Raw genomic sequence first — 23,066 nt, 5'->3', positions numbered from 1 at the left:
TTGGTGGTGTCGAGATTTTGCGTTTGAGATCCTCAAAGGCTCTGTCTGCCTCTTCGTTCCAATGGAACTTCTCTCCCTGCTTGATCAAGGCGTAAAACGGTAACGCCTTTTCCCCCAACCTGGCGACGAATCTGCTTAAAGCTGCGACTCGCCCGGTTAGCTGTTGTATTTCTTTTAACTTTGTTGGCTTTCTCATTGTTACGATGTCCTGGATTTTTTCGGGATTTGCTTCAATCCCTCTTGCTGAAACTAAGAACCCGAGAAGTTCTCATGCAGGGACGCCAAAAGAACACTTTGTCGGGTTCAGCTTGAGACAGAACTTATCGAGATTGTCGAAAGTTTCCTTTAAGTCCTTGATTAGCGTGTCCCCCTTTTTTGATGTTATGACGACGTCGTCGATGTATACTTGTACGTTTTTCCCGATCTGTGTTGCTAAGCACTTCTGCATCATCCGCTGATATGTTGCTCCCGTGTTTTTCAAACCAAAGGGCATTGTTCGATAGCAGAACACGCCGTAAGGTGTGATGAACGCTGTTTTGACTTCATCTTCTTTTAATCTGATCTGGTTATAACCAGAGTAAGCATCCAAGAAGGAAAGACGTTCGCATCCTGCCGTGGAGTCGATAATTTGATCGATCCTTGGGAGGGGAAAGTGATCCTTTGGGCAATGTTTATTGAGACACGTGAAGTCGACGCACATGCGAAGGACTTTCGTGTTTTTCTTCGGCACCAACACTGGGTTAGCTACCCACGTGGCTTTTGTATGTAATTCCTTGATGAAACCAGCTTCTCTGAGTCTATCAATTTCCGACAGCATAGCCTTGCGGTTTGGTTCTGAAAAACGCCGCAAAGGTTGTTTGATTGGTCTCTCTATTGGATCCAAGTTTAGGTGGTGCTCGGCAAGTTCCCTGGGTACTCCTGGCATGTCAGCTGGACACCATGCGAAGATTTTCCAGTGCTCACGGAGGAACTCGACGAGCGCGCTTTCCTATGCGAGGTCCATATTTGTCGCGATGGACGTCGTCTTCTTCGGATCTGTTGGGTGAATCTGTACTTCCTTTGAATCTTTTGCAGTATTAAAAGTTGATTCCTTATTAGGCCTTCCTACATCTAGCAGCACATCGTAATCCGTCGTGAGTCTCGACGCCATGTACTCTTCTTGCATCCCGAAGGTTTCGGAGAGCCGATGAAAGTCCTTATCACATTTATCGGCTAGCGCGAAGCTTCCCTTAACTGTGATTGGCCCCTTAGGTCCAGGCATCCTCCATAATAAGTATGTGTAATGTGGTACCGCCATAAACCTGGCATATGCTGGGCGCCCCAACAAGGCGTGGTACTGCGATGGGAAATCTACGACTTCAAACTCCAGCCTCTCTATCCTGTAGTTTTCTCGAGTGCCAAACTGAACATCGAGATTGATCTTCCCCAATGGGTAACTTGGCTTTTCTGGTGTGATGCCGTGGAAACGTGTGTCCGTTGGCTTCAGGTTTGCCAAGGATATGTTCATCTTCCTTAGTGTATCTGCGTACATAAGGTTTAAACTGCTGCCTCCATCAATGAACACTCGAGATACATCGAATCCTGCAATCACTGCTGGTAAAATAAGTGCTGACTACCCTGGTCGAGGAACTTGCTGCGGGTGATCCGCAATTGTGAAGCCAATATCCTGTCCTGACCAATTAAGGTACTCAACTGTTGGTGGAGGCATCTTTTCTGCCATGAACACCTGTCGCGAGATTACTTTCTGAGCTCTATTGGATGGTCAGCCTTTCTGAATCATCGAGACCGCTCCATGGGAGTTGGGATCAATGTAAGGTGGTGGCGTTGGTGCTGCCGCAATTCTGAGCTGATGTCGATTTTCGTCCGTAATTGCGGGAGGAGGTGGTAGGTGGATCTCACTCCTAGGTCCCTGAGGGTTTCGACTCGCTGCCTGAGTATTAGCTTGTCCGGCGAATCTCAACATTGCTTGAAAGTTTCGGCAATCTTTCTGCAGATGCCCCGACTGCCTCTTCCCGTTATTGTCGACATAGAAATGCATCTGGCACGGGCCGTTCATCATATCCTCAGGGGACACGAAGGGTCTCTGAAACCTAGGCCCATTGTTTGGCCTGTTGTTTCGGGAATCATCTCTATTGTCGCCTCGCTGCTCGTTGCTCCTTTGATACTCATCTCTATTGTTTCCTCCAGCGCTTGCTCGAAACCCAGCCAAAATTTGGCCAGGTGCGTCATAGCCCGAAAATTGTCGAGAAAATCATCGTCTATTTTGAAAATTTCGACTGCGGTCCTCCTCTGGTGACCTGTGTCGTTTATTATGCACAGCATCCTCGCCATCTACCCATCTGTTTGCTATTTCCATTAATGCTGATACTGTCCTTGGGTTAGTTCTTCCCAAGTCCTCCACAAAATCTCCTCGTCGAACTCCTGCAACAAACGCGTCTATCGCTCTCTCGTCAGATATATTTTCTGCCGAGTTTTTGATGATGTTCCACCTTTGGATGTATTTCCTCATTGATTCATCATGCTTCTGTCGACATGATCTTAATTCCTCAAGTGTCGCAGGCTTTTTGTAGGTTGATCGGAAGTTCTTGACAAACACATCCTCAAAACTGTCCCAGCTGTCGATGGAACCTGGGGGAAGCTTCTTTATCCAAGACCTCGCGGCTCCACTCAGGTGTACTTGGATGCTTTGCATGGCTGTTGCTCTGGTTCCTCCTATCAGCTTCACCGTCTCGAGGTAATCGATTAACCAATCTTCTGGATCTTGAAGGCCGTCAAACTTTTTGAAGTTATCGGGTAACTTGAATCCTGATGGGACTCGAGTTTTTCGGACCCGTCGCGTAAAACACGGGAGTCCACACATATCTTCTTCAGCAAGTTCTGGTGAACGCTGATGTTCCCTTCTATCTTGTCGCACTCTATCGACCCTGGCCTGGGCTGCCGTATCTCTGACGCCACTTGCTCCTGGTGGATCTTGCACTGCTGCAGTAGGTCTCGGGCTATTTTGTCTTGCAGCTCCTTCGGGAGGTGTGGCTGCAAACGCTGCTCCCATGGCTCCACATCCTGCCATGGCCATGTTGTACAACGCCTCTCTTGGATCTCCAGGAGGTGGCCTAGATGCGAGGATAAAGGCTTGTGTCGCCATATACCCAGCTTCCGGTGTTTTGGGGATAATGTTCCCTCTTGTGTCTATTGACATAAAAGACATGTCGAGGTTTTGAACTAGATTCTCTCTTTCTCCCTCAGGTATGTTTTGCAACCTTGATCTTGCTCTGTTCCGAGCTTCCCTGTGGCTATCTCCCGAAGTTCCTGAATGTCGACTTAACTCCGCCCTTCGCCTGCTTGATGCGGAAGCTGCCTCCCTTCTTCTATTCAAAGCGGCTGTCTGTTTTTCCAATTCTCTTCCAGCTCGAGCAAGCCTATATTGGTAAGCCTGCAATTCTTCAGTCGTAGCAGTTGTCGCCATTGGTTCTGAACCATCCATAGCTCTTGCGGCTCTATCCCATGCTGCTTGTGGAAGTTGAACTCTAACCCGCGGTGTAGGCCCGACGTATTTATTGCCTAAACCTCGCCTTAGGTCAGAGGGATCGACATATGGATTTCCCAAATCGTCGAAAGCCTCTGATGTTTCCTCCTGATCGCGACTTGCTTCTCCAATGGCGTAAATTTGATGATATTTTGAATTCTGCACCTTGCTGGTTTTGGTGACACCATCATAGAGATTGGTGAAGACCTTTCCAACAGTTATGGACTTGTCGATGAAGTCGAAGTTGTCGATGCTACTCAAGTCATCGCTTATATAGGAGTCCGCGGATGACTCGAAGGACATGTCGCTGAAGATCTTAGCGAGTTTTTCGCTTGCCCTGGTGCTTATGAAGCGTGGCGACGAAATCTCCTCATCGCCTGACTCGACGGATGATGCCGAGCTTGAAAAGTCAGGTTCGACCGCCGATAATCCCGGCGAGATCGGAACTTCGAGACGGTACGCTCCTTCTTTCTCAACGCGGAAGTGGAACCTTCCGAACGTCATCTCCATGGGCTCCTCCAGATATGCATATGCATCCAAACGGGAGGGCGGGTGAGGAACAAAATCAACGAGACCAGTTTCGATCTGTTTACCTTTGTCCATGATGTTGCTTGCTATCGACGAAGTCGACGATCTTGAACGTGCCATCGAGATCAGCTCCTTGTCGCCTCTAAATCCCACAGACAGCACCAATTGACAAGGTATTAACTTGTCAATGCCTACAAGTAGTAGACTAGGGTTTCGTTGGATGTAGAGGGCAAGTAGATCTCGAAGGTTTCAGCCGAAAAGTACTCGACGGTGCAAAAGCTAGGGTTTGAGAAATAATGATTCGATCATTTCTTTGTCCCTCGACTCCCCCTTATATAGGAGGCGGAGCCGAGGGATACGTAGTACACAAGTTTACAGAGTCCGAGAGGGTTTCTGACCCGTCCCGCAAGATTACAAATAACACTTCCTATTACAACTCTAGCTTTCCTTATCACCATCATGGGCTTCCGAACTTTATATTCTTCGATACGTGGGCCTTCAATAAACCCCGGGTACTATCTTCGGCAGGCCCATTGGGGATGCCTATGTCAATATATATACACTCAATTCATTGTTGGTAGTTTTCATGAAGTAGAAGAATCACTACAAGAAAAGTTGCCATAACCGACGAAGTTGAAGTCGCGCTGTGGGTGCTGCTGTACCATGGCCAACGATTTTTGGTCTCTCCGTGGTGCATGTCAAAACTTTTTTTTCTCGTTTTTGAGGCCACCTAGCCCGACGAAAACGTCCAAAACGTCGCGTATGGTGGCCCGGGACATGGTGCATCATGAATTCTCGGGTTCGCCGGCCGAGTCAACGCAAATCCGCACCGCCCAGGGATGTAGGGCCCAGATGGCAGCCTCTATAGCATTGTTTTTTTTCTCGATCGCGCCATCTCATTCAATGCTCTCCGATCGAGCCATTTACGATGCAGGATCATGGGTCCCACATGTCATCTTCTATGAACGAAAATTATTTCTTTTCTTGGATTTTTTTGACCCCCTGATTTCTAGCTACTTTCTTTTTCTTTTGATCCCATGCCGCCTTGGAAACGTTGAGACCGCTGTTGCTAAATGGGACCCACATGTTATCCTCTATGTGCAATCAAGTTTCTTTTCTTGGAGTTATTTTTGGCACCTCATATTTGGTCACTTGCCTTTTTCTTTCGATCAACTGCCGCCTCTCAAACGGTGATACCGCTGCTGCTAAATGGGACCCGCACGTCATCCTCTATGTGCAATCAAGTTTCTTTTCTTGGAGTTATTTTTCGCATCTCATATTTGGTCACTTGCCTTTTTCCTCTCAAACGGTGATACTGTTGCTGCTAAATGGGACCCGCATGTCATCCTCTATGTGCAATCAACTTTCTTTTCTTGGAGTTATTTTTGGCACCTGATATTTGGTCACTTGCCTTTTTCTTTTGATCCCATGCCGCCTCTCAAACGGTGATACCGCTGCTGCTAAATGGGACCCGCATGTCATCTTCTATGTACTATAAAACTTTATTTTCTTAGATTTTTTTGGGCACCTGATATTTGGTCACTTGCCTTTTTCTTTCGATCTCGTGCCGCATTTGAAACGGTGAGACCGCTGCTGCTAAATGGGACCCGCATGTCATCCTCTATGTACTATAGAACTTTCTTTTCTTGGATTTTTTTGGCACCTGATATTTCGTCACTTGCCTTTTTTCTTTCGATCCCGTGCCGCCTCTCAAACGGTGATACCGCTGCTGCTAAATAGAACCCACATGTCATCCTCTATGTACTATAAAACTTTATTTTCTTGAATTTTTTTGGCACCTGATATTTGGTCACTTGCTTTTTTCTTTCGATCACGTGCCGCCTCTCAAACGGTGATACCAATGCTGCTAAATGGGACCCGCATGTTATCCTCTATGTACTATAAAAATTTCTTTTCTTGGATTTTTTTTGGCACCTGATATTTGGTCACTTGCATTTTTCTTTTGATCCCGTGCCGCATTTGAAACGGTGAGACCGCTGCTGCTAAATGGGAACCGCATGTCATCATTTATGTACAATCAAGTTTCTTTTGTTGGATTATTTTTCACCCTCTGATTTTTGGTCACTTGCCTTTTTCTTTCGATCTCATGCCGCCTTTGAAAACGTTGAGGAACCTGCTGACTCATGGGACCCGCATGTCATCCTCTACGAACAATAAAAGTTTCCTTTCTTGGATTTATTTTTGACCCCTAATTTTTGGCTACTTACTTTTTGTTTTGATCCTCTGCTGCATTTGAAACGTTGAGGATTCTGCTGGCTCATGGGTCCCACATGTCAGCCCGCTATGAACAATAAACCATTCCTTTCTTGGAGTTATTTTGACCTCTAATTTCTGGCTATTTTGCTTTTTTAAAATCCTTTGCCGCCTTGGAAACGTTGAGGATGATGTTGCCTAATGGGTCCCGCATGTCATCCTCTCAGAACGATGAATTTTTATTTTCTTGGATTTTTTACAAACTGATTTTTGCTTTATTTTCTCTTTCGATCCCCTGCCGTCTTTAAAACGTTGACGACGATGCTGGCTCATGAGTCCCCGATGTCAGCCTCCCGTACAAAGACAAACTCCACAACCACACAAGAAGTGGTCAAGCATTGACCTCTACTAAGGCGCGCACCGCTTCGATCACCTGAGGCGTGTGTTGCTTCTTATACATCTGCATATAATGTTACATCTTCTCGTTCAAAACTTCTTCGGTGGTTTTTCCTTTGCTCTTGATTTTTGGAACCTTCCCAAAAGCCTCCACTCGCCTATACTCTACGCGCTTGGCTACAGGAATGTCGCAATCTTTGTTTTTCTTTCCAATCGGCAGCTGCGTGGCTCTAAGAGAGATGGAGCAGCCTCCCCCCAAAACGCGATTGTTTTTAAATATTTTTTAGATAATAACACTGGACATGCAATAACTTGTTCACTAGGTGCAAATTTGGGCAAATTAAAAGATGCGATGAACGGATACACAAACTTGCAGGCGGCGGCTCTAAAACCAATCTAGGGTTCCGTACTCCTCGCTGGCGACGTTATTTGTTTGCTCCGCCTCCAACGGCCTTGGGTCCTGGAGGTATGGCGGACCACGGCCCCTCGCTGACGGGGAGTTTTTGTTCTTTTTAGCTTGTTTTTTAGTGTCTTGTTCGGGATGGTGAAGTGGCGGTTACATCCTGAATCGGAATAAGGTCGCCCCTGCCCTATCCTCACCCGGTTGTGCGTCTAGTGCTAGTGGAGAGCGCGTGGAGTCGTGTGTCCGGCAGATCTTCTGGGATCCAGTCGGTTTTCATATTTATTGGTGTAGTTACTTGTTAGTCTCTTTCGACATACGGTTGTCATCATTGACGAGGGTTGCTACTCTGATGCGCTGGTTTTTTGGAGCCTTAGCATGACGACTTTCCATCTGTCTACTATAACAAGCTCTACTACGATAAACTTTACCTGCCTCTGGTGATGGAGGGGTGAGGACAACGGCGCGCCTTTGGCTCGTGCTAGTATACGTAGTCGTCGAAAGGTGGTCTAAATACCTATTTGTAATTTTTATTACCTTTTAAGCTATTTGTATTACAGTGGACTAGTAAAAGGGCCCGTGCGTTGCACTGGAAGTACGGATAATCAAACAATTTAAAAGGACTTGAATTTTGCCCGACAATCTAGAAGGCGAGCACCGTAACCCTGCGTCCTCCCATCCTCCAATATATGAGTGGTGGAAATATGTCTCTCTATATTGTCGACTTATATAGTTCTGTCATAAATCCTATTTGATTTGTATTAATATGGCGGATTCTCTAAATGACACTATACATTTCATTTTGGATGTTTGCATTGAGAGGCTTGGCATTGTATTGTCATGAATGTCAATATCCCAAGATATCAATATTGAGATTGAATGCCAATATTTCTGTTTGGATGTTTAGTTATTTAGAACCTAAACTTCATATTGAGGTTGAATGCCAAATCCTGTTTGGATGGTCAAAGCGATGAAATGCAATAGTGCAACATTGCTCAGTGTTCTGTCAGCCAAAAAATGCACACATATGAATCAATATTCCTCAATACTACACAAAATGTTCACACCGCTCATGGCTCTAGATGCAAATAACTAAAATTGTCATATACGCACTCTGTTCCTGTCAACCTATAGGCAGTTCCGTCTAAACAAATGCATCTTACCTTCAGCATGCTACCTTCAGTTCGCTCGAGCAAGCAACAATTAACAGCAACAAGAGGTATGGGAGGACGCAGGCAGCAGGCTCGTGGGGTCAACCACCACCGATAGCTCGGGGAGGTGACAACCAGGGGCGCACGGGGTGCTGCAGTCAGCGGGGGGTCGGGGATCTGGCTGGGGCCAACTGCTAGAGATCGTGGATCCGGTGGCATGCGGTGTGCTCCTGGAGATCGACGAACCGGCCGAGGAGCGGCCACACCGGCGTTGGGCGCAGCTTCAGCGGCAAGGTCGACCGTCGACGGGCCGTACCTGTCCACGAAGAAATTGGGGGCGGCAGCGACGGACTGGATGAGCAGGGGGGCGGGGGAAGAGAGAGCCGGAAATTAGGTGGGAGGCGGCGGCGTGCCGCCTCGCCGGAGCTGGAGGAGAAGGGGGCGGGAGTGTACATGCTCTCTCCCATTCGGACGCTATCTCCCTCCACTTCTCCCTATTCATATCCTACTGAGAGAGGCGGGGGTGGGCAGGGAGCTCGCAGGCGACCGGGTACGGTCGTACGGACGCGGGGGTCGAGAGGGAGCTTGCCGTTAACTGGGAACGGGCGCGGGGGTTGGAAGGGAGCTCGCCGGCGTCCGGGTACAGACGCGAGGATGGGGATCCACCTGAAGCCATGGTAGGAGCAGTGTGGCTGCGTTTGTGCGGGCCTGGCTTGACTTCCGCACGAGCGTTTTCTTTCCAGACTACCGAAACGTTATTTCACTTCGCGGTGGCAACTTTTGTAATTTCAACTGATAACCAGGGGCAAGAAAAAACGGACGAACAAGAAGCCTTATTTTTTTTATTATTAGGTATAGACTAGGACACTTGCCCGCGCTTTGCGACGGGTCAATAATTTATAGGTCATGAAAAAATTCATGTGCCAAAGGCAACGACTATGTTGATTTACGGCACCACCACGAGCGCGACTACTGAGCTTGTAAGATTTATCTCATTACGAGTGAATATTTTGTTGATCATGAAAATGAGATTCATGTGCCGAAGGCAACGACCATGGTGATTTGCCTCACAGCGATCATTGGCCACTGAGTTTTTAAGATTTGTGGAGTATTTTACATACTTCAAGTTATATTCATCTATCATTGCTCAACTCTTTCTGTTTTGAACAAAAAATATCACTAACACATTAAGTGAAGGAACGTTCAGCCTTCTTCTCGGAAAGTGCTTATGAAGCATTAGCCCCCGATGGCTCCGTTGCAACGGAAGCTGCAGCAGCACCGAGGTTTCTGAAATTAGCGGTGGCATTCAAAATACGAGTATTAAATTTAAATTGAGAGTATAGGTGATATTTCGATGAAACCAATTGCAATTTATTTCACAAAAGTAAAGACTAAATGAACACTAATAAAGTACAGCACCAAGCCAACATTACGATGCATGCACAATACGAGGTAAACTACAGAATGCATGTAGTTGTACATGCCAATGAACAAAGAAGAGAGGAGAAAACAAAAAGATATTGTGCCTCTTCTAGAGCAGCAGTGGGCTTGAAGGAATCAGGGTCCGAATAGAGTATCTGAATTATTATCTTCCCATAGAGCTGGATATGGAGCTGGATATGTGTGCCTCGCTTTCTGAAAATTAAATACCACAGGTTCCATATATACGCGAAACCTACAGTCCTCTCCAGAATCAAATATAGGATCTGTGGAGATTGCGCACTCCCGTGAGACCAGAAGCATACGTAAGCCGATCCAACCTCCCTTTTCTACATGGCTTACATGACAGCAAGCATATGATCAGTGTCTGACAGGCGGTCTTCTTCCTCAGACTAAACAATGGCCTCCTGAAGTTTCCCGTGGATGCCTGGCTGCAGAACGTGTCCGTCGACCTATCGGATGAGTAGTACCTGCCGGCAATGTAGGCACGCCAGAAAGACAAGCACCACACTGAAGACCTTTAGCCGCATTACATACCACATACGATTCCCGGCTCTGTCTCTGCACAAACAGAGGAGCAAAATCGTAGCAATTGACGCCCAAAATCTGAAGTTTTACGCTCAATCGTAGAACCGTCGGAAACATTGGCGGCAGCACAGAAAACTCCCGCGCGGACCTGATTAAGATCAAGGAGCAGCAGAACAACCTCTTCAAATCCCGTCCCGGAGTAACCGAAGGGGAAGGCGGGTGAAATCAAGGCCGGCGCGCCGGCAGGAGTCTGGCAGCGTTGGAACGGAGGTTCGATGCACCTGGCCTTCCCGGGAGCCCGTGGTCGGGGTACCGTGACCGGGAGGAGTCCGTCGAAGTATTTTCAATTCGAGCAGCCGAGTGTCCTCGTCGTCCGGCTCCAATACCTCCTCTTCCTCGTCAGGCCATGGCGAGCAGCCGAGCGTGGCCTACCCGACATTGTACTCGTGCAGCTCCGATCCTTCCCGATGTCCATGGCGAGCAGCGGGGAAGCAACGGAGTCTCATAGACTGGCTAGGCGGTGTAGCTAAACTTGGGGTTATCGTAGCTATTTGAGGACACGATCAATGAGACCTCCACGATCAATTGGGTTGGAGCTGGACCCCAAGGCGGCGTATAACTCTCCGAAGAAAGAGATAGAGAGAAACGAACTGAAAAGGAGAGAGACGATGCGCTAGTTATGAACGTCGTGGGATCGGACGTGAGCAGAACCACGATGGACGGACCAAAGAAGGAAATCGTTCTCTCGAGATCAACCAGGACTCTGTACCGAGATCGACCTCGACTCCGTCTTTGGCGGTTCCGTTCGGTGGGGAGACGTACGATGAGCGAACGAAGCTAACGGGGTAACTTACACCTGGACCAAGCGGACGGACGACGAAACCAAACGGACCGAACCACGGAAACGCTTCTTCCTTTATTATTAGACTAGGAAACATGCCCATGCGTTGCATCGGGATAGAAAAAATCACATTGCAAAGCTGCACAAATGTTATGGTTGTTACAACCATGACATGTCACAGAAACCTTACAATATGGACACGTCCAAGGTGTGCTTCACAGGTAGGCACGTATGGAACCAAAACAATTTTAGTTTACATAGTGGATGGTTATATCAAATATTCAAATGAAGGCCTTCTAGTTCTTTAAAGAAGACATTAGCTTGTGGAGTGGGCTCAAACGCCGAAACTAAGGAAAAATAAACGAAGAGATTAAAAGTAATTGTAGTGTAGCTTGAAAAAAAATTAACGTTAATGATTATTCATGAAGAATCAGCTATTCATCTTTTATATTTAACCAAATATACAATACTTCCACCAGACAAAGTTCACAAGGGAATATATTGCGAAGACAAGTTAGACATCGAAGATGGTGGATGTCTATGCCATCGTTCTGCAAATATTAATAACATTGGTAAATTCTACAGATGTCGTTAGGCTTTGAGGATATATCACGAAAATAAAATCATAACAACAAAGAGATAATTGTGTGATCGGTTTAATTATTGGATCTTATCGACATAAAATTTATATTTTATTGACTAAATTAATAGTCAATGTTTATCGTAAACTGTGTGTGCCTGTTAAACCGAAACGGAGGAAGTACTTTCGGATAATAAAATCAGTTGTAGCATAAGCTCTAATAAATCTTAGTTCTGGGAATTAAATAAATAATAAATTTCTTTTACGCGCATAATAACCTGTTAATAATCTAACATAACCATACCTCATAAACTGTTCAGAATGCGTGTAACTCTAAGGACAGTTCCTTCGGCAATGTGCTCAAACAGGAGGGCTTGCTCTGTTGAGTCCTTCCCTGTTTTTCCATCACTTTTCGAGGGCTTGCGGGGGTGTGTGCGGGGTTCCCATGAGGGTCGGTGTTGGTGTTGGCCGTTTGGTGGCGGCGATGAAGGTAGCAGGTGTTGTCTTTCTCCTCTACACATCGAGGAGAGAGCTGGTGCCACTGTGCCACGGAAAGAAAATTCAGCACAGACACACATAGGTCATGACTCGCTGGCCTCCATGGCCGGGTAGAGGCATGAGACCATGTCTTTGTCCGGCAGCGTGAGGGTGGTGAACAACATGAGCCACAACCCGGCGGTAGCTGATTCCTCTCTTGTGAGGCCGTGACATCCCCGTGCGTGCCCCAAATCCATCCTCATTACTGTAAATGTGTATTTATCCGCCTCAGTGCTCAATTCCGAAATCCCATCTCTCCTTGAAGATACCCGCTGTAACTAAAATTGAAAGCAGGTAGAATCCCCGATTGGGCTGTCTCCTCTTCGGGTGGCCATATCTCTGGAATATGTTCATCGCTGGTAGTCTGAAACTGCTCCCGGGTGCCTGCTTGCTGGGTAGTCCACGGCCTGCTTGCAGGGCGCCGAGAAAGCCTGCGGCCGGGCAGGCAAGCTAAGGCGGCGACCGGGGGAAGGAGCGACGCAGTACCGAGAGGCCGTGCCTCTGGCGAGCAGATCGGTACAGAACCCCAAATCGAGCGGATCGGAGCTGCCGGGCGTGCAGATCGACGAATTTTGCGGCCCTTTGGGAGCTCATGGAGGAGTTCGATCTGTGCCAGAACAGGTTACCCAATAACCATAGGTGCTATTTCGCCTCGCCAAATTCTTTTCCAATAAATCTGAGCTCCACCAATTCAGCATAGATTTTGTTTTGCAAAGATTGTGCACGGGAGAGCTCGTCCCGGCCTCGAAGCAATAGCTGGCCCTGGGATTCGGTTGCCAGAGATCTCGATCTGGCCGTCGGGTGATTGATCCGGTTGTCGGAGTGCTCGATCTGGTAGCATCTTCTAGGATCCGGCCGTCATTGGGAAAAGCGCAGCCTACAGGGTATGGCGACGCGAGGCGGCTATCGGCCATGAGCAGGAAGAGAAATCAATCGAACCTTGGGAAGAAGATGAGACGGTGCGGGTGCGTCTTGTAGATATAGAGGAACACGAGAGAGACCAAACCTCCTACGATCTGGAAAAATAAGACCAAACCGGTACAATGACAACATCTGTATTATGTGTTTTGGTGGAAGGGCAAAACGGTCATTATTATTAATAGAAGATTGGTGAAACTTTCGCAAAAAAAAAAAAAACACAAACTTGCTATGCATGTGCAAACTCATACAAAGTCGACTAGAACAAATGGCATTTCTCCTATAAATGTCCCTAGACTACCCTCTCAACCAGGGGGTCTGAAAGGGGCAAACGAATCTGGGTCGTCCAATCCACATGCAACAGTAATTTTTGAGTCCCACTTTTCACCACAGCCGTCGGATACGGTAATTGTTCTTTCACTCTTTACTTGTCTAAGTAGGTCCATGACAGATGGGGCCTTGCGGGCGTGGGGTCAGCGAGCAGAGGCAGCGAAGTCACTCGCTCAGGTCGCCTTTCTCTCGTCGTGTGCGCCCACGGTGAAAACCCTAGCCTATCGGGAGCCTCCTCTCCTCTCCCAATCCCCTGCCCCGTCTCCTCTCATTCTCCCCCAATCCGCCGCCTCCTCTCCTTTCCTCTCCCCCGCTCGGAAGCAGCACACCGCCGCTCAACTGGAGGACCGCGGGCAGGCGCGGAAGATGTCCGCGCGAAGGCGATGCGTCGGCGGCGGCTGGCGGCGGCGGCGCGCGTCCCGATTTAGTCCAGCCGGTGGCGGGCGGCGCGCGTCCCGCTTTAGTCCGGCGGCGGCGGGGGCGCGATAAGCACCCTAGAGGTTATCCCCCTCCTCTTCTCTCAGATCCTGGAGATCTGCTCGAGGGGGGACGAATCGGAGGAAGAGGAGGAGATGGAGAGCGGCGACGAGGCGATCCGATGACCCCTCGCTCGACCCCGCCGCCGACAGTGCCAGTGGGTGAAGAGGCGATCGAGGACGCCGCGCAGCGCGGGGGCGCCTGAGGCCGGGATCTCCGGCGGCACGTCCGCGGTCGTGGGCCCCGGGATGGATCCGGATGGGGACGACTGCGGTGGCGGGCCGTAGCAGGATCTGCAGGAGCTCGCATGGAGGAGGGTCAATGGTGGCGGCGTGCCGCCTAGAGGAGTATGTCGACATCCGCTGGGGCTCTCTGGCAGCGGCAGGAGTAGGGACTGACTCCAAACCTCCCTCCGCCACCACGACCACTGCTCCCGAGCCTCACATCCCAACATCAGCTAGGTGATGTCCTAACCCTATCTCATGTAGTTTCCGATCTAACAGATGGGCATGCATATCCACGGATCTGCTGCAGACTCATAAGCTGATGTGCACGATAGAAGGGTTTCCATGGCTGCAACACTTGTATCTGATTGATTACGTTCATTATACTGTTGTAGTTGCAGCATACAAGGCATATGTCTCTGACCTACTTTTCTTTCTCTTCGTAGGATTATCTTTTATTTCTACTTCAGCCTATGGTAGTTTGTGGGAGCGGTTGCAGATTTCCAAGGATGATCAGTTTTCTACAGGCAAGATCCCATTCTTGGTTGAGGTTTCTTAAACTATAGCTTCATCATTCATGTTGTTGTTTCCCATTTATACATGTCTTGTCAGCCTTGCTGGTTCTGTTGGTTATCTTCCTTGCAGCCTATGGAAGTTTGTGGGAGCGGTTGCAGATTTCCAAGGAAGAGCAGTTTGCTACAAGAAAGATCCCATTCTTGGTTGAGATTTCTTAAACTATAACTTCATCATTCATGTTGTCGTTTCCCATTTATACATGTCTTGTCAGACTTGATGGTTCTGTTGGTTATCTTCCTTGCGTGTGCATTCATGCCATGGTACTTTTTGTTGCTAGGACACAATGGTAGTATGCTTGATATATATGTAAGAAAGAGGGGATTTGTCTTTTCAGCAATGTAAGCTTACAAGTTAAAGGATCTTGTTTTGTAGTATGTTTTAGGAATCAGTTTTGGGAAGCCAATGTATTTATAAATAAACCTCTTTAGCGACTCTGTCCAACATTAATTCTGTGACTCATTACATTAGTCTGCCATGCTTTGAAGGTGGGCTCTATCATGTTATATACAATGTCTCACTAAATCACCCTTTTGCCATTATCGCAAGGACCACATGTTATCAAGGTGGCCCATACAATTATTGCCATATCATCCATATATGATGTGGTAAAATCTCAATTGCTTAAATTCGTGTTTATCATTATTGCATAATAGTTTATGGTCAAATATAATAGCTTGGATGATAGTTTTATTGTTTTTTATAGATGAATACTGATCTACCGGTGTCCTTAGCGCTCTATTTTGGGTTCTCAATTATCATGATGTCTAAGTATGATTTTATTATGTTCAGCCGTATAAATCTTGGAATCAAGAAGCATAATGTTTTAATTTAAGAGGGCTTGGGTGCATGACGTGTATTTCTGATTACAGGGTGTCCTCAATAATATCATCCAGCCATGCAATTGTTTCTGCTGCTTGTGCATTGGAAGCTTTCAAGCTTGTCTCTGCCTGCATTATAAGCGTGTCAAATTATCTCACTTGAATTTTGTTGCATCATGCCCCATTCTTAGTTTGTTACTCAAATAGTTGGTGTCACCAAAGAGTAAGAACAAAGGTTCTATTTAATGAGTTGTTTATAAATATGTCTATTCTTATATATTATCCAAATATGCCAGGGAGCATCACGGCGTATGTTCTGCTGGGTAGTAGATACACGGCTTGAGGGTACGACACTCAGGCAATCGGTTGTACTCCTTTATCTATTTTGTGTTGCTCGATAAATTTTGTTTAAATATTATATGTTCATAAGGTCTTGTTATCTGTTGGTTATTCCTTGGTTGGCATTTCCCCTTTTCTCTTTTCCATGTGCTGGTTTGATTGAAATTTTGTTTAAAAAATGCTGATGTGATGTCTTTGAATTTCCTTTTTCATGTTTGTTCTGGTATCTCTACCAAAGATTCATGTCCGGGCACCTATCCTGCCTGTTATGTGCAACCATAGGATTTCATATATTTCCCTTGAGGAGGGCTGCAGCAGGAGTGTGCAAATCTGCAAGGTCTTGTTCTAATGCAAAATTTTCTATTACTTTGAATGCCTATAAAGTTTGTTTGAATCCAGTATGTTCTTTTTGGCTTGCAAAATTCTGATGTTGATGCTTATGTTAGGCTGTGCACGAGCTCGAGGATGGCGCCGATGGGTCAGCCAACTCCCGCGGCAGATATTTCTTGGATGGGCTCTGTGGATTTTGTGTTCTGCTACTGCCAGGTTCAAATGGGAGTTGAGAGTACCATGTGCGGCGTCAACCAAAGTGTGCACTTTTTCTTTGTTCTTAAGAAATCAAGTGAGGAACTAATCTTTTTTTTTTGCTTCTTTCATAGTATTGAGTGTTACATTTTGTATTGTGCTGAAGTTGATCCAATTTCAGCACCGCTCCTCCAGTTCTTGATAGCAGGAGAGTTCTCTTCTCACCCTATGTGAAATGCTTTTATTTTCTGGCGAGATTGCAATGAAATATAAATGGGATACCTCGCTGACCACATCGCCTTCCGTTTGCCTGCTCTTCCATACGAACGCTAGCTCTGCGTGGTGGCCACCGCAAGGTTTTGAGGCTGGTTGAGGTTTCATACATGTTTTCCCCTTCCCGTTCTTGATCCGAGATTCTGTTCTTGAGCCTGAGTGATGGCTACTGATGGGAGAAATATAGATTTTTAAACAATACATCAACACATTATATGCCCAAAAAATGTCATTCTGGACCTCGTGCATTTACAAAGTATGCAATGCAAATATTTGCGGTATACTTAGGAGGTTTGATTGATGGAGAATTCAGGTTGTTAGCATGCACTTACATGTGAACAGAATCATTAGACTGAAAATTTATTTACTTTCTTGCATTGTTAATTCTTGTGGTAAAGTGTATCCCCAAACTAAGGATTTAATTCCATGTTTACCTTCAGGCTAAATGTTGTCTTAATTATCTGAAATATCATATGATGTTTATGCTCAAGACAGGGATTATTACCGATCATTTTATCACCCATGTTTAGCCTACGTACAGGGACGACTTGCTTGTATATTGTATTGCTTCTTTTGATTATGTGGCTAGCATTAATCATATAGTGCATCTTTCAGTTATATGTTCCATGAGCAAGGTGCTATTGTCAGGTAGATGAAGGATTCATTCATGGGAACAATAATGGTTCTCAGATTTAGAGTCCGTGTTGTTGTCCATCGTGTATAGGTTTATATTTTTTATGGTATCATTTCTGGACCTTGTTTCTGAATGTACCATTCTAGACCTTCTTTCTTTGCAGGGGTTGGTTCTGTTCAATCCGGGGTTTCTTCATGATTGTGCTTGCTGGTCGCTTGCCCTGTCTGTTAGTAGTTATTTTTGTTGGCCTGACTGTGTTACTTATATGCTATACTGATATTTCCCTCTTGCCTTCTTATCATGTTATCTCCATATATTTTGCCAGCTATTGATTTGCTAGCCAGTTGGTAGTTTTAGGGTGCTACATCCTGCGGCTGTTCTTGGTTGTTACTTTTGCCTTATTATATATAAAAATAAAAGGGAGTTACCCAACAAACATTTTTTCTGATCTTGGCCTTTTGTTTGCATCTAGATTTTTCGAAATGTGTCAGCATGTACTAACTCATATTAATTTCTTTTCAGTTGTAGTGGTGCAAGCTCTGGCTCAGAGGAGGTGTTTTGATGGCCTGTGGCATATTTCACCGAGGAGGCTCATCAGCATGAGTTCCAGGAGGAATACAGTGCAAGTGAGCTTTACCTGGCAAGTTCATGAGCAAGAAAATATGGTTTGAGGTGATTTTACTGTTTCTCTAAAATTTCTCAATGGTATATCCATGAAGGACTAATCATAGCATACTGAATATTGAAATATATTTCACACACATTTTTAGCAATCAAAGATCTTGAATTATTGTTATTCTCACATGTTATTACTTGTCAGAATATACCTTTCACGTTGAAGAGGCGGTGCCATCTAGTTGCCGGTAACTGCGTGTTGAATCTTCTGCTGGATGCCATATGTCCGATAAAATGCCTGGGAGAAGCACCACTAGCACGGTTGATCTATGTTCATAATGCATGGGTGTCCAAGGCTATGTTCCTACTTTGGCTCATTGGCAGCTTCACATATCGTCTTTACAATCAGGCTATTAACTGCTTACTTCTCCAAGTTCAGTCCATGGTGCAGAAACTGAAAAGTTATTTAGTTAGTTTTAATGGATAGAAACCATATGTCCAGTGCATTCTCTATAAAACTAGGTCAAGTAATAATGTCTCATGTTGCGTTGTTTCAGTTCCTGAGGGTCCTGGAGAGGGAGCTAGCTGTAACTGCGAAGACCAAAGAGGCTTTCTTTGCAGACTTCACCCAGGTGACTGACTTTTTGAACTCTATTTCTTTTGTGCCTTTTCTTTTTCATCATCTCTGGTTACTCACTACAACCATCTATGTTCTGTCACCAAGAGGACTACAACCGCCATGATAGTTTTGACGTGATAGTACTTTATGTGGCATGAATGCACCAATTTTGTCTTTCTTCTTTGCCTAGAAATGGACAATTCTGTATGTAACATGTTCCTCTCTTTTGCTTGATACTTTAATAACCCCTCATTCTTGCTATTCTTTTCCCTCTGTATATGTATGCGACTTTCTGATAATTATTTTCTGGCTTTAATTATAAAATCATGGTCATTTATAAAAGAGAGAGTCACGTTGCCAACACTAAAATAAGACAAATGGAGAAAAACTGTCAGAAATGAAAAACAAAGGAATAGGTAGAAAACTAAACCGCAAGCTTTGGAAGAAGTTCAGTACTCCCTCCGTCTCATGTCTCATAGTATACGATGATATACAACCAATATACTCCTATATTGATTCTGATAGCATCTTATATTATAGCTAGGTCATACGGTAAATATGATTTGGCATTACATGATTTTATTTTCTGTTCTTTCCTCTTTCACATTTTATTTTATTTTAGCTGAATACCCATCTACTTGCTGGAATTGGTCATGTTTGGAGTGCATTCTGCATGTTCGAACTTAGAAGATGCTTATCCAGGTCTTCAAGAATAGTGGGTTTTATATCGTGCATGATGTATTATTGATGTTTGATGGTTTTTTGCAGCCTTGGTCAAACCTTGCAGGGAATGTTTGGCGCTGATTTCACGTTACGACAGGTAATTAGATTATTGAAACTTCATGGGGGTAGAAATTTGTAGAATGGGTAGTTACGCAAATCTCAGCTTTTCTTTGTACTTTCTCTTCTTCTACGTTACTGAACAGAAAATGTTGCCTGCCTAAGGTGCGTCTTAGCTTCCAAATACAAGATGTGTTTCCAGTTTTAATGACTCCCGTCACATAGTACTTCTCTAAATATCTTTAGGAGCTCGGAAGTAAAGAGTATAAATTAAGACCATGGAGCGCAATGTTGATTAGAATTATTAAAATTTCTATAGCTTTGAGGACTGACAGAATGATATGGCTGGGTGTTTGGAACCTTGATTGGTATGTTTGATTCCAATATGTACTTATTTTCGTGTCCCTCTCTGTTGCAACAGCTTTCATGAAACAGTATTGTTACAAGACTACGATTTCAGTCTTATAGATTAACTAACTGGAGACACCCCTTCTTTATTTCATGTTTATAAGAGAAAAAATAATCATTTCGTCCGTCCGATCTACCCGTCGGCAATCTTAAACTAGGTTTCAACCAACTAGAACAATTTCCCTGTTTCTTACGGAAATTATACTCTTTCTGTATTCCCCTTTTCACACAATAAATGTGATTTGTATGCAAATATTTTCTCGAAACAAAAATTAGTTACAACAAGGTTCTCAATGAAGCCAATTTAAGGGATAATGATGCAAATATGAGATGAATTTTGCACTCACTTCATGGTAGACAATTCCAAAGTATTGCATGTTCTCAGCTAGGCCTCATGTTCCAATCAATCCAGAGTTACTTTTGCAGGGAAGAGGTTGCACTATTTTGCTTGCTGGTACCTCTGTTTTTCAGCTGCAGCCCCGCAGGTCGTTCGTCCTCAATCCATTGTACAAAAAGTAATTTACATAATTCATGGACAGTGTAACTCTGCAGCATTTTTGGTATCGTTCGTGGCACTTAAGTTCTTTCGACATGATATATGCAGGTTAGTAGTTATTACTCAAAAGTCATGTTCTTTTTTCTATAGTCTAAACTAACTTATACAATTGTCTGCACACATAGTATTGAAATATCGTCTATAGTATAATAGCTAGCCCGTGAGATTAGGATGCGCATTATGTTTCCTTCACAGGTTCCCGATTTGGATTGTCAGCGCACATTAAAATTCAGCTGGCAACGAAGATGTTAATAACATATTTCATCGACATGCCAAGTTGAAGGAGAAGAGAGCCAAACCCTCAGCTCCTTAGGTAAGTGAGATTCACATGTCAATCAGATCCATTTATGCACCACATATCAGTAATTATATATCTCCATCTCACATGTTTCTCATACATGAGACTTTTTTTTCTTCGAATTTTCAACGGAGGGGTGAGTATCCCAATTTGAATTATACTGAAAAAAGGGCAAACCCAAGATGGTCATACAACGGAGAGATAGAGGTGTAGAAGAGGTTTTTCTTTTCAGCAGTTGTAGGAAGGCGGTTGATCCAAGCGTAATAATGAAGATATATGGACTTACGTAACGAAAGCAGAACAACAAACGGTGCTATGTTAGGAAGTAAAATCAAGAAAAAGACACAGTTTTAGTTCATGAAATGCCCAATAGTAATTTTTTTGTGGTTTTCATTATTACAACTTATTTTCTAAGATATATCATAGAAAAAATATAGGCAAGGTATCTGAGAATATTAGTTAACCAAACGCTGAAATATACAAAAGCCCGTTGGAAAAATTGCATTAGAATAGTCTGTGAATGTGCCAAACATGACATGTCTAAGTGAAAATAGCTTCACTGAATTCTGAGGGAGTAGAAAACTTTGATATATAGAAGTATGTTAACATATTTAATTTGTTGCAGGTTTCTTGATACGAATTTCTTTCTTCATACCATGGCGCAGTTGGACTTTATGTACTGTTGTATCATGTTAATAGATCTTCAGTGATTCGTGGTGGAACATACTGCTATATAATAGGTACATTATATGTACATTACCCTGGGTTTTTTTTATCATCGATGTTACAGCCTAGGATTGTTGGCAACGAACATTATGAAACTGCACAAAGAGTTAAGGAAACTTTACAACGTTACAAAGAACTTCAGGACATTATCGCTATTCTTGGGTTGGATGAATTACATATTTTTCACTTCTAGAGCAATGCATTGCTTGCATCTTTATATGCTATAATATGTTGAGTAGATGTGGTCTTTTAAGTTGTTAAATCTCTCCATTATGATATGATATCTTCCTTTCTTTACAGGTCAAGACATCATTTCCAAATACAGAGCTGTCCATCCAAATTTGTGCATCTAGCCAAGCAATTCTTGATGTTGCTTTGAGCTAGCTGTATGGTTCAGAGATGGTTCTTCATTTCGGCTTCTCTTCATTTGTGGCTTATACTGGCTGCTTCTTTCAGAGCTTATGTGTGAGTTTCCCTCTTTTCAAATTCCCCTCTGAACATATTAATTTGTTTGATGGTAGATGCGAGCGCCATTTGGACACTCCAGTGTCTGGTCAATGTAAATGCTTTGGGGGTGTTAACTTCTGTTTAATCCATTTATTCTCTGCATGAAGGCCTGCACAGATCTAGCCTCGTTCTGTTCCCCGTCTACATTACTAATTTCATTAGGAAAGCATGGAGATGGAGGTTTGAGCATGTCAAGAATATCGCTGCTTATTTACTTTGTTTCACTGCGAAGCATATATTACACTTGTGCCTTCTCTTCTATCTTACCGGGAAATGGATTGGATAGTTTCCTTTTTATGAAAGAAATATTATTTTTGTTGAGAGCCTCCATGCATGGGATTGATCAAATTTCACTACTTGCAGGTTCCCTCCTTTCTAACTCCCCGATCCATCGAGTATTCATAAGTCGTTGTTTGCAAGTTGCAGATCAACCAGAAAGCCTTTGCGCAACCCAACGACGGCTATAGTGCTGCTTTTCATCTTGTACATGAAGTTAGCCTGTTCTTCTGGATGTTCCCGCACTAGCTTCTGGCCATGCTACCTTATAATATGCAATTAGCAATATCCACCAAGTGATTGAGGTGCCACATGTTTGCTTTTGTATGCGTCTTAGGTTAATTATTTTATCTAAGAACTTCAAATCGAAGACTCCAAGTAGCATGTTTATGTAGCACCCAGACAATGCTTCTATCTAACAACTTCGAATCAAAATATCCAAATTGTTTCTTCTGTTGCATGAAGCTGGTAATGTAATTTGTGCATTTAAGCACCATATCTTTCATATATTATTTGTAATCTATCTGTATTATAGTAGTATTGTAAAAGCTACTAATTTGAAGCCAGGTGATAGCAGCTGATGTTTATTGATACTTCAATCACAGAGATAAATTAATTATTTCTGGATGTGGGTTAAAGATAAAGAAAAAAACTAAAGAGTGGTAATGCCCACCTGTTGAGATCAAGTAACAATCCAACCGTAAAATTTAAAACCACTTAGTGTGCTTGCAGGAAGCAGGGTATAAGGATGTACAATTTTGAAGTTGATTGTTTAATTGTTCAAAATAGAGCTTCAAAGGGGCATATTCTCAGTGCCATTACCTTTTTAGATTGTTGTTTTGTAAGGGTGGAAAAGGAGGAGTGCAATAGCGCCATTAATATGTTTTCCTCTTCACAGATTTAGGCGTTTCTTGGTTTGGAAGTACATGTTAGCAGTTCATGTATTGATTCTGAGAAGATGGCTTTATACGCGCCGACGCCTCCGCTCCCTCGCCACGTCACGAAAACGACCCCTCCGTTTTCTACGTC

General features: G+C 44.3%; 1 long non-coding RNA gene across 2 annotated transcripts; it reads left to right on the top strand.

Moving 5' to 3' along the window:
- The first annotated feature begins 14,737 nt into the window (after window positions 1-14,737).
- On the top strand, window positions 14,738-22,544 carry LOC127296264 (uncharacterized). 2 transcript variants are annotated; one of them, XR_011743852.1, is made up of 12 exons: window positions 14,738-14,806; window positions 15,778-15,826; window positions 16,059-16,157; window positions 16,267-16,442; window positions 17,775-17,924; window positions 18,073-18,499; window positions 19,255-19,306; window positions 20,101-20,278; window positions 20,426-20,543; window positions 21,154-21,268; window positions 21,555-21,719; window positions 22,125-22,544. It is a non-coding gene; the product is annotated as an uncharacterized lncRNA (long non-coding RNA). The 2 variants fall into 2 exon arrangements; XR_011743851.1 differs by having other exon boundaries at window positions 14,738-15,826.
- Window positions 22,545-23,066: the final 522 nt, after the last annotated feature.

The sequence above is a fragment of the Lolium perenne genome, chromosome 4 (assembly GCF_019359855.2).
Source record: "Lolium perenne isolate Kyuss_39 chromosome 4, Kyuss_2.0, whole genome shotgun sequence".
Lineage (NCBI taxonomy): Eukaryota > Viridiplantae > Streptophyta > Magnoliopsida > Poales > Poaceae > Lolium > Lolium perenne.
The sequence above is the reverse complement of the archived record's forward strand: the minus strand, read 5'-3'. Positions and strand labels throughout refer to the sequence as shown.